This window comes from Vigna angularis, chromosome 2, assembly GCF_016808095.1.
Source record: "Vigna angularis cultivar LongXiaoDou No.4 chromosome 2, ASM1680809v1, whole genome shotgun sequence".
NCBI lineage: Eukaryota > Viridiplantae > Streptophyta > Magnoliopsida > Fabales > Fabaceae > Vigna > Vigna angularis.
This window is the reverse complement of record NC_068971.1, coordinates 35,861,683-35,873,956: the sequence shown is the minus strand read 5'-3', so window position 1 is coordinate 35,873,956 and position 12,274 is coordinate 35,861,683. Positions and strand designations below refer to the sequence as shown.

The 12,274-nt window shown below is 29.5% G+C and overlaps 1 long non-coding RNA gene across 1 annotated transcript; it reads left to right on the top strand.

Moving 5' to 3' along the window:
- The first annotated feature begins 1,187 nt into the window (after window positions 1-1,187).
- On the top strand, window positions 1,188-5,294 carry LOC108328150 (uncharacterized). The gene is made up of 8 exons (XR_001832088.2): window positions 1,188-1,909; window positions 2,071-2,176; window positions 3,057-3,274; window positions 3,912-4,001; window positions 4,193-4,262; window positions 4,493-4,583; window positions 4,846-4,902; window positions 5,084-5,294. It is a non-coding gene; the product is annotated as an uncharacterized LOC108328150 (long non-coding RNA).
- The last annotated feature ends 6,980 nt before the right edge of the window (window positions 5,295-12,274 follow it).

Below are 12,274 nucleotides of genomic sequence, written 5' to 3'. Positions count from 1 at the left end.
TTGTGGAGTATAGTAATTTTACACCTTGATATTTATATTAATTTTTTAAAATTATCTTTATAGAATTAAATTCTTACGACCGTCATGCTTAGGAATAAAATTGTGTAAATTTGGTCTCTGAAAATATTGTATATGACTTCTCATAGTGTAAATTAAACACGTCAGATGACTAAGTTTAAATTTGTTTAACTTAAAATGAAGACAGCTTTGTAATACCATGTGTTATTTGTTGTGTTTTATAAATAAAAATGAAAATCTACATCATTAATAACCTTGATATTCGTATATATATTGGATGTAATTGGGTGGAAATACGTTTTGTTATCCCATATCTATTTTTAAAAGGAAAATTTATTTTCATATCCAAACATAATGAGTATTAAATTTTTGTTTTATTTCCATTTTAAAATTAATTAATTATTTGAATATGCTTTTTTACAATTTTAATATTAATTAATTATTTTTATAAAATAATATAAACTACGGTAAAAGAAACATAATATTACTAAATTAAAAGGAAAGTATTATTTTCAATATCAAATATTTAAAAAATTTATAACTAACTACATTTTTCATTATAATATCAAATAAAATTTCATAAGAATCAATATATTTATTAAATTTGCAAACATAAACTTAATTGATAAAATTTAAAAATATTTTTATAAATATAAAAGAAAACCAGATATTTAAATTAAAAAACATTTCAAATGTTTGTTTACTTCAAATTTTTAAATTTTAGCTAAATATTTTTTTATACACTAATAAAAATTATAATACATTGATTAATCAAAATTATATAAAGAATAAAGATTAAATTAATAATAACTGAAACTTAGTAAGATTTTTTTAACTTTTGAGTTTTAATACTTGGATAAATATTCATGAAAATTATATTAAATTATTATATCATAATAAATAAAATTTATTTATACAATTATTGGAGTAAAATTACCAGAAAATAAAACTAATTATATAAAATATCAAAATATTGTACATGATAAAATAAATAATACATAAAAATATTAAAAAAAATAATTCAATGTGTATCTTAGAAACAATTTTAAACTATTGAACAAAAATGTACAAAAAAAATAAATGTATAATTAATGATATGATAAAATGAAAAAATATTTTAAAATAAAAAATTTCAAATATCAATTTAGTGGAACGGTTGGTAAGAAAAGAAAATTGTTTCAGTGAAATGTTCTAACTAAAAATAAATAAATAATAAAAATAAAAAGATAAGTTTTATTGGCTTAATACCCTATTTTGTCTCCAGTTTCACTTGAAAATGTCAAATTAGTCCATCCTTTAAAAAGTGGGTCAATTACTAATGGAAAAGATTTCATTGATATAAATTTTATTAGTTAAGGACGTAATTGACGTACTTTTTAAAGGATGAACTAATTTGACATTTTCGAGCGAAACTGGAGACAAAATAGGATATTAAGCCAAAATTATTAATTAACATACATAATTTTTTTTTGACATTGTGAATGTGAAGGGCACACCTTTCGCACACCATGGCGGAACCCACCAACCGGAATCAGAACAGGAGTTGTCTGAGAGTTCTGAATCCGCAACCGGAATCAGAACAGGAGTTGTCTGAGAGTTCTGAATCCGCCATCGTTGACTCAGCACACCATGACGGAACCCACCGAACCGGAATCAGAACGGGAGTTGTCGAGAGTTATGAACCCGCCGACGTTGATTCAACATTGAATGGTGAGCCAAACCAGAAGCGAAGTAGAGATAACCACCATGACGAAATAGACTGTGTGTCGAAGAAGCAGAAGCTAGAGCAGAAGAGGAAAGGGAACATTTAAACAGAGAGGATGAAGAAGAGAAGAAACCCTCGGGTCTGGTGAAATTAGGTTTCATAAGTTTCCCGTCCTTCCGTGGAAAGGTTCGATATATTTTTGTAGTGACGGTTTGGAGTGAATTCACTGCTTCACAATCTCCTATATAATAAATATTTAATCTTATTGCTTCATCTCTTGATTCGTATATATATTATCATAACAAACCTAGCAGTGTATAACTCTTAATCGAATGATCTTCTCTCAGTGGCAGCAAGCATGTCAAAGTTCGACATGTCTGATGCAGATTGAGCTGATAAATGGTGCTCCAGATCAAGGTGTTCAATGGCCTGACTTCCCAATTACTCAGCAAGGTACTATCACACAATAGTATATCTGTTAATTCATTTATTTGATTTCTACTTATGGTTGCAATTGGCCAGGCTAATTCTTTATTGCAGGAATTGCCTGCAAATACTGAAGCTGGAATTTAATGGTTCCACTTTAACCTAGAGAATTTTAATATTAATGGAGCTTTTAAGAGTATTCGTTTTCATTTTTAGTAAAAATTTGTTTCATTTTTTGCTTTAACAGTAACGAACAACTCTGTGATAAAAATATGGCAAAATATATTACTTTTATAAGCAGTTGCATGACACTTAATGATCAACAACTCATACGAGAGAGTTGTTGCTTGGAAAGTACTGAATGAAGAAGAAAATGCTCACTGTATTTGCTTTATGTTTATGAACTGGTCTTTTGTTTGACCTTGTGTTCTGATGACAACTGTGCTTATGTACTTAAAGTGTTAGATGAAGATTTACTCTTAAGACAAGAGATCTGATAATTGGTCATTTACTGTATTTGCTCTAAATACTTGGCTTGCATATTATATGACTATTTATCTTAACTTGTTTGCTTATTCAACCTCCAACTAATATTGAATACATAATGTTTCACCTTCTGATATGCCAAAAATTTATAATGATGCCCTCAACTAATATTATATGTTTCACCTTCTTAACTTGTTTGATCTACCGTAGTTCACATGCCATGAGGCAATAAGAGAAGTTATTTACTTCTCTATCGTAGTGCTATGCACAATTTACAATTATCAAACTCTTTCTATATTGAATACCATTCTGTTAAAATAGAATACAATTGGATGTGAGCAGTTTCTGCCTGGTTCTTTTCTTCTCAAGAAAGTGTAGATTTTATCAAATAATTGAGAAAAAAAACACTACACTTATGCAGAGCACGGTGAAGGAATTCAAATTCTCCATTACGAAGTTGGACAAGAGTATGTGGCTCATCCGTGCCTTGGTGGAATGAGCTTTCTGATTGTGGAAAAAAAGGACTTTCAATTAAGCCAAAGATGGGGAATGCTTTACTTTTCTGGAGCATGAGGCCTGATGCAACTTTCAAGCTTTCAGGCACGTTGGGTTACGTAGCCCCAGAGTATCTTTTAGATGGTACGAACTGAACTCATATGACATATAATTTTATAGCATATGCAATGGTCTGACAAGTTATTGGGCCGATAACTTAAATATACTTTTATAAATAAGACCTGTGTTGTCCACCAAAAAAATGATGATGATTCTACTTTATAAAAAAGATTTTAACTCTCTAAGAAAAAAAATAGTTATTTATTAGTATTAATGATTTTAAGTTTAAAAAAACTTCAAAAAAAATTAAAAATAAATTTTAAAAAATTATGATATATTTTAGTATAAATTATTTTATTAGTAAATAAAAAAATATTTTTAAATTTATTGTAGATGTTTCTAAACCTTTAGGTTGCCAGTGGTGTAACATGATTAAACAATTAATGTAGCATTGTCCCACTTCCGTCTCAAAGTGGAAGCCTGTATGTTTCAAAACATACTCCAGTGCATGTCGACCATATAAATCCTATGTTGTACATATATGTAGCACTACCAATGTTGTCTATTGAGCAAGATATTTGGCCACCATAACGAATTTATTACGTATCTTCTCATCTCATTCCTTTTATATTTGACACTCTAGTATGTTGTTCATAGCATATCCAGATATATTTCTTACAATTTCACTTAGGTGTGTTTAATGGGATGTAATCCTTGCTAGGATCCGATGGTCTCAAAAATGATAATAGCTTCCAGTCAACTTGGGTGTTCAAAGGAGATAATCACCATTGCTGTTGTTCTTTCCGTCCAAGTAAATCTTTTTTCCCTAGTCATTGCTATTGTTTTGTAAACAAATTTCATACATTTTTGTTACAATCTTTTATTTTTTTGCTGAAGTTGGGAAATGTTAAAATGAAATCTATCAGTATATCATCTTAAAAGTATAGTTAAACATTAATGTATAGAGTAGTTGACCTTAATTTCAAAAATCTATGTATATAGTCCATCTGGATCTCAGAGAGAGATACAAAAGGAATCTGATGAAGCAAAATTGAGATTTGCTGCTGCCGAGGTAATTTAACTTAAGTCTATGTATATTTATATCTTTTGATGATTGGTACATACAGGGTGACCATGTAACGTTCTTTAATGTATATAAGGGGTTTCATCAATCTGGTAAATCTTCACAGTGGTGTCACAAGAACTATGTAAATTATATAAACAATATAGGCATTTCAATATAGTTCATGCGCTCGTTTCCTTTCCAATATTGATGTTGACATGGCTGCTTAAATTTCACAGAGAAACGTTCTTGAAGTTAGAGAGCAACTCAAAAGAACTGCAAAGAGGATAGGACTAGTCTTGAAATCTTGTGAAAGTGATATGCGGGCAGGTTGGTTTTCTTCTTTTATACTTATGGTTTTGATTATTTTTTAAAAAGACTGGATTCAATATTCTCTTGATTTATTAGTGTAATCATTATTTTACTAATTATATATCTATATCTGGAATTCATGTTGGAAGATACTAATTAATGTTTATTTTCTGCTTAATTTAATGTACTGCATGGTGTATCCTAATCTTGTTATCTCTCTACTGGTCAAGTTTTGTCAAGCTTTATTAATTTGTTCTTGTATGTGAATTTGGATTAACAGTTTGAAAAATCAGCTGACCCGGAGCTTCCTGGGCATCTTCTACTGGAACAGTATCAGGTATTTAACAAGATGTGCCAAATTTGTTTTCCCTGGCAAGATTTCCAAAATTGCTTCTGTAAAGCCATTTGTGGGCTTCCCTTGAACATTTCATAAATTATTATTTGGAAGTTGCAAATATATTTGCAAAGTTCCTCAAGTTTGCAATTAAATATAGCTCAGTAGTATTTGAAAATTTCAGATACTAACAAGTGGAATCATCAGTGGAGATCAAGTGGTGGTCAAGCGCATATTCTCGTTAATTTCTCGACCATTTTTCCAAAAAAGCTCAAATATTCTGGGAAAGTACTGGATCCATACATTGAAAGATTATAGTTATATATGCTTATGCCTAAGCCCAAAGAGGAAGGTGTGCCAGAATTTTTTCTGGGAATTTCATTTTGTTTATTCAATTGAACGTGTTCATTAATAGAGTATATTATTATAAAATGATTGGATGAGATCATCATACAGGAAAATTGATTGAATGTTAAATATAAATATATGATTTTATTTATTTTTTTTAAAATGATTTTTCGATGGTTTTGGGAAACCCCTGGTAATTATCGACAGTTTTGAAAAATTCTAAACATTTTGAAAATTGTCGGTAATTGTGACGTTGTTTTTCTCAATAGTTTTTGTAACTGCGGGAAACCTATTTAATGGGGGTTAAAACCTCCAGTAAGGTAAAAAAGACCCTTAGTAAAATTAGACATTTTTGTAGTGATATATATATACATACGTGCCTTTTTGATTGAAGAACATTCATTCAATAACAAGAAGTTAATGTGTTTGTGGCAGATAGATATTCATCGTCGTCTTAATAACAACTTTTTGTATTAGTTTTTTTATTTGTTAGTTTGGATTTTTTATGTTATATTAAAACAATTTTTGTTAGTTTAGACTTTTTTACATAATTAAACAATTTTGTTCAATTATAAATTTCGTGGAAAGATGTGAGATTTTATATGTATGAGAGTGTATCATTTTACAATGAATTAACAATAACCGTAAAATATTTATACATCTTTTCACATTATACAAATATTAGGATTGGAGTAAGTCAATATAATTGGTAGTAACAACAATAAATGGTACAAATCTTTGCATCCTACTTGTATAAAAAGATAATCACAATCACACCTCGAGATAACAGTGGGTTTAAAAAAATCTTTTTGTAGGTGAACTTGTAAAATTAATATTAGTATATACAAGTTATTTTAAAATGAAACTAAAGAATAATAATATTACTTACACGAAATGACATCCATGAATGTGACCAATACATATTAATTGATGTTGTCTTATATAAGAAGGTGGTGTGCTAGTGGGAAGATTGTATAATTTTGACCATATGACAGACAAATTAAGAGGATATTATATCGATTAGCAATTAGCGTAACCAATGTCTGATATAGTCATCCACTTGTCCATATTAGTTTGTAAGGAATGAAACAAATTGTTATGAAAGAAAGATGTAACAAATAATAAATAAAGTGTCAAGTATAGGAACACTAATGATTATGGCTCCATTAGCAAAGACCTCTGAGTTCTTCAAGTCGTTCATAGCTTCCCACTAATGTTGCGTATTCATCAAGCCACTAACTAAGTTCTTTAAATAGGTCATGTCGGATAAGAGATCATGACTCTTCACCTAGTCCCAACGACGCAACAATGCATCTATAACCACAATGACCATCAACAACGACATCAACAATATCGAGAATGTAAAGGTGACAAATTTGACAAAACTGATCTATCATGGACACTCTCCTTCATTTCACAAATTTAGCCTTAGATTGCAAATTTTTTTTCTCAGATGAAGTTTCATCAGTGGAATGCAAGGTGTCTACGTGCTAAAAATATGAGGAGTCACACTTTATAGACCTTTCATTCGAACTTATGCAATAGAGGTATCATATATGTCATTATAGGACAAACAATTTTAAGTAACTCTCTCTTGATGTTCACTTTTCATCCAATGTTAACCTTTTTGAAACGTTCTTGTACCATATCATGTTCACGTTGAATAAATAACTCTAACTGCGATTCATTTGATACAATATTTGAAAAGTTTAATCTGGTCCACATGATATGAATTTTAGTGAGAGGAATCATCCTAGGGTTATATCATGCTAATTCACAAGCCTAGGGTAGACTGTAGGTTCGTCTCAAAACACATCCACAACTTTTACTATCCAGTCTTATATGTTTTACTCAATTGAACTCCTCAACAATGAGTCCCAAAGCATATCTCGACACACATCCAACAAGTCTTTTTATCTATTTCCATTAAAAACTTCACTTATAAGATTAAGACTTATTTCAAATGATGCCTATATGTTATTATGTTGGAGGATGATGGCGTGATGAATAACATCCCAACATGAATGCTTCTCAATACTTTCTTGAGGCTCTAGTGAGCAAACTCAATTCTGATAGACATAGCATGAAAATATCATAAAACGTATAACATAAATAACTAAATAAAATAACATTAAAACATATCTGTTTGATGTTGTGTTCCCTAAATGCACAACTCTGTTTGTTCACGTCTTTTGAAAAGTATGACTTACACGAAATAATCCAAGTGTGATTTACATATTTAAAGATTAAAAGCCACGAACTACAGGCATCAAATCCATGTCTTTGTCACTAGTAATCACATGTGGATTGTCCTCAAATGTCATAAATAAACTTCTAAGCCTTTCCAAAACCCAAGTGAAATTATTTTGTTGTTCACTTGATAAGAATGCAAAGGCCACTGAGAAGCTTAACCTTGTAGATGTCACACCAACAATCTTAAGCAAGGGCACCCGATATTTGTTTTCCTCGTATGTCGTATCCATCAAGAAAACAATATTAAATGCATTAAACAATTTCACTGCATCAGGATGTGTCCAGAAGAGGTGACTTACCACCTCAGATTCATTGACACATATACTTCAATGAATGTATTTATCACGATCTAACATCATCATCAACTACTGTAATTCAGTTATTGATCATATCAATGATCGTTTGTATGTATACCTTGCATTATAAATTTGCTTGATTGTTGTGACATTACAATCATTATTTCTTTCAAAGTCAGTAGTATATTTTCAAGCTTCACTTGACTCAATAAGTAATGATTGTTTAGTGGGATTTAACCTCCCAACAAAAGGGGGACCAACTAAACTCTCTACCAAATCATGGTTATAATATATGCATATTACCTTCAATACTTACCCTTCTCCATTAGAATGTGACTTTCCCCTCAACTTGAAAGGACACTCACAATTTCTTGTGCCATATATACTCGGCTGAACATTAAGTTTGTATTTTCTATACTTTTCACCCCTTTCACATCCTAACAAGACCAATATCTTTCTTCCAGGTTCACCATTAGTTTTGTTAGATCTTATAGTTATGACAACAAACCCAAGATGAAAGGCAATCCCTTGAACTCATTCAATTAAGTCATCTTGTGAGAAAAATATTTGATCAAATGTCAAATTATTTGTGTAATCTCCTTCTACTACTTCATTGATGAAAGAAAACAATCTGTCGCAAAACTCAAATTTACTCATGAATTTATATCGAAAGGATAATCTTCTATCTTACAATATAATCACCTATAACATAATATATTCACCACTCAATACCTCATTTCATTGATAACAATACTAATAATAATACTTAAAGAATAAAAAAAAATTCTAACAAATTTAAAAGTAAATTAAAATAATACAACTAAAATAAATCAACCTTAATCGGGTTTCTAAATTCGACAAGGCTTTCACTAGATTTTGAAATCTGATGAGACCTTCAACGAATTTTGAAATCTGCTTAAACTTTTATTGGATTTCAAAATTTAACGAAACCTTAATTGGATTTCAAAGTTTGGTAAGATCAAATTTTGAAATCCAATGAAGACAAAAGTCCTTGATTTTTTCTAACCAAATTTCCAAATTCATGAATTTCTTAAATGGCTTTCGACATCCGGTTTGCATCCTAAGCTTAGAAATGCACAAAAACCAACTTTAACCATGTTAAAACGCTTATACGTTACTATGATTCCACAAAGAAGAAGAAGGGGGTCACAAAGAGGAGCACGAACACTAGGGCATTAGGGAACAACCACTGCACACCACGAAGATAAGTACCAGGAAGGAGAAATGGACCACTAGCATGATGAAGGAGAAACTGAACAACAAAGTCATTGGGAATGCAGGACGAGAGTAAATATAGTGATAGAATTAAATCAAATTTGGTAAGCAGTAATTACTGCTTACTTACTTTTTTTTTCTTCATCATTTATTGGGAGGTAGATCTGTTCACGTTTAAAAGAAGGGTTCATAAGCTTAATTTTTACCTTAATGGGAAGAAGGGTTTGAGAGAAACACGTTTAAAAGATTTTTAACTTAATTTTGTTTTTCAAACTTAATAAGCTCAAAGAATATTTGAAACATAACAAATTTATTGCATTTCTTTATGTACTGCTCTAATTTAATGTGCATCTCATGGGTGGTTAAATAACACAAACACCATTAATGTATAATACATATTTTTAACCTAATTTTTTGTTTCTTTCCCATTTATGTCTCTTCCTTTCCTTGTGGTTATTGTTCTTTCCTCCATGTCAGTGTTCTAGACCGGTTGCGGGCACCCTTTTCGTTTCTACCATCAACTGTTTTTGTCATAGTGTTTTACCAATGTTATTGTTGTAGTAAAAGAAGGTTCTTATTTGAATTTTTTTACTTTTGTTGTTGTTCTGTTAGTTACATTCTAGAATTACAATTTGAGGAAATGACTAGATTTTACAAACTATAATGTTTTCCAAAAGTAAATATTTTTTTATTGTGTAATGTAGAAGACATTTCTGACTTTAGAAATACATTTGAATTGCTCTTAAATATACTTTTCAAAATTTAATAGATTTTAGACTGTGTAATTTAGAATACAATTTTAAATTTAAATATATTAAATCTTTGAAATATACATTTGGAGTAATACATTTTGCTTGTTAAATTTATAATGCATTCACATTTTTATGATTTTTTAAATAATTAAATTGGATAATATATGATTTGTTTTAATATAGACTGACATGTACTAAGATAAGAGGTGATGTTTCTCATGGTAGGACCTACTATGTCAGTTTGTAGGAGAGAATGTTGATGTCAGTGAGCTAATGTAATGGATGACATGATTATTAAGAGGGAATTTTTTGGTGAAGCTATAGATACATCTCTTCTTGCCATCTATGTTGATGATGATGCCAAGAGACTATCGGAGGTGAGAAAAGAAAAAAACCATATTATACTTAGTTGTGATATTTAGATTTGTGGTAAGAAAATGTTATTTTAATAATTTTTTTAACAAATTTTTTACCATTTTTTATAACAGTTTATACGATAATTTATAATTGGTCCGTTTTAAATATATAAATTAATAAAATAATAACATTGTCAACAAATTATTAAAATATCGGAGTTTTTTGTGGTATTCTTCGTATAAACAAACATTGGTTGGGAAATCGAGGTTGCGATGGACTGTTTATCGGCCTTTGTGTTGTGAAGAGTGTCACAAAGATGCCAATAGTTTTGACCTTCCTGTTGGTGATATACCTTGGATGATGTCTCAATATTGGATGTCCCTGCAATTACAATTATGTTGGTTGAGTTGCTAGATGTATCGTTAGCTAGGGCATTTGAATTCTCAGGCTTATTTGTAATTTCTTGTATGAATATCTTATTGTTACATTATTTTCATTATTCTTCTTTAAAGTAAGTTAATGATTTTCGATTCATTAAATTTGTAGTCATGTCAATGACCAATAAATATTTATTAAGTTTTAAATATGCCAGCATATGAGTAACTTACAAATATATTAACTAATTCATAATTATGACTCTTTTCTATTATTTCAAAATTTATCATCCTCCATTGTTAAACGGTTTACTCCTTAATTTAATCATATTTTTTTCTCCAATTACAATAAAATTACAATAATTTGTAAATCTTTTTTATTTATCATTTCTTTCACATCCTAAGAACATATGTATGTTTTTCATGTTATTTATTTGTTGTATCAAATATTACAAAATCAAATTTAAAATTTACTTTCAGCAATTCAACTCCTATATAAAATACCTACACAAAATTACATTATAACACGCAATCTCTTTCGATTAATTCATTTTATGTTGTCTCAAATTTTTTTGAAAATTCACTCATGTGATATAACTTATTAATTTAATACGATGTTTTGGTCTAAAATTCTTTATTTCTATCAACAATCATTATTGAAGTACTTGTAAGAATGATCACAAAGAAATGTTAACTTTTGATGTTGTGCAACGATTTAATAACGTAAGTATAGACTTAAAAAATAACACTAGTTTAAGTTTTAAATTAGTGAATCTGAAACTTCAAATTTATAAATTTGCAATCTAAGATACATTTAAACTTTTAGATTGTATTTTAAATTGTATAATTTGAAATTTAAAATTTTATTTTGAATCCAAAAAGTCAAATTTCTTTTATATATGGCATTCTCTATGAAATCCAAAAGAATTTCCAAACGGTATTATTTAATAGTCAAATTCAAAATAGTGACTAGATAAATGTTTAAAACAAAATAAGCAACTCAAAGATCTAAGCTTCCCTTTATCCACTATTTTCACTTATCATAATCTTCTACTAATATCCACTCGACACTTTAAATGAAGTATGTAAAAACACTCAAAAAACCTAGAACAATATAATAATAAAAACCGACAATCTCCATCCATTGACATTTAATACCTTAACACCCACTAGACACTTTAAATATATGAAGTATGTAATTAGAACACTCAAATAACCTAAAAAAAATGGATAATGATACTTTGCCAACATTTTTTTGACAATATTTTAACATCATCTACTTGCCATTATGTGATTGATCCAAAATTACTCCACAATCAATAATAATAATCATAAACACTAACATGGACCAATCACAGAATTGTTGGGTACAAACAAAGTCCCACATCGGATAAAATAAGAGATGAACATGAGTTTATATACACATAACATATCTTCATTGTTAAGATGCCTTTTGGAGTGGTACCAAAAGCAAATCCGTAAGGGCTTGGCCCAAAGCGGACAATATCTATGTGTATGTGTGTGAGTTTCACCTCCCTACAAGAATGACACGTAGATGATAATACCTTAACCCTCTTTTTGGATGAAAGATCTCAACCATTCCAAGAAATTGAAATACATAAAATTTGAATTACTTACAGAGATGATAATACTTTAACCCAATTTTTGATATGGAATGACTTGTCACAACTTTCGATATGGGTCGATTCTTGAAGATTCAACCTAGGCCGACTAGACCCAAACTTCATCACAGATTGAC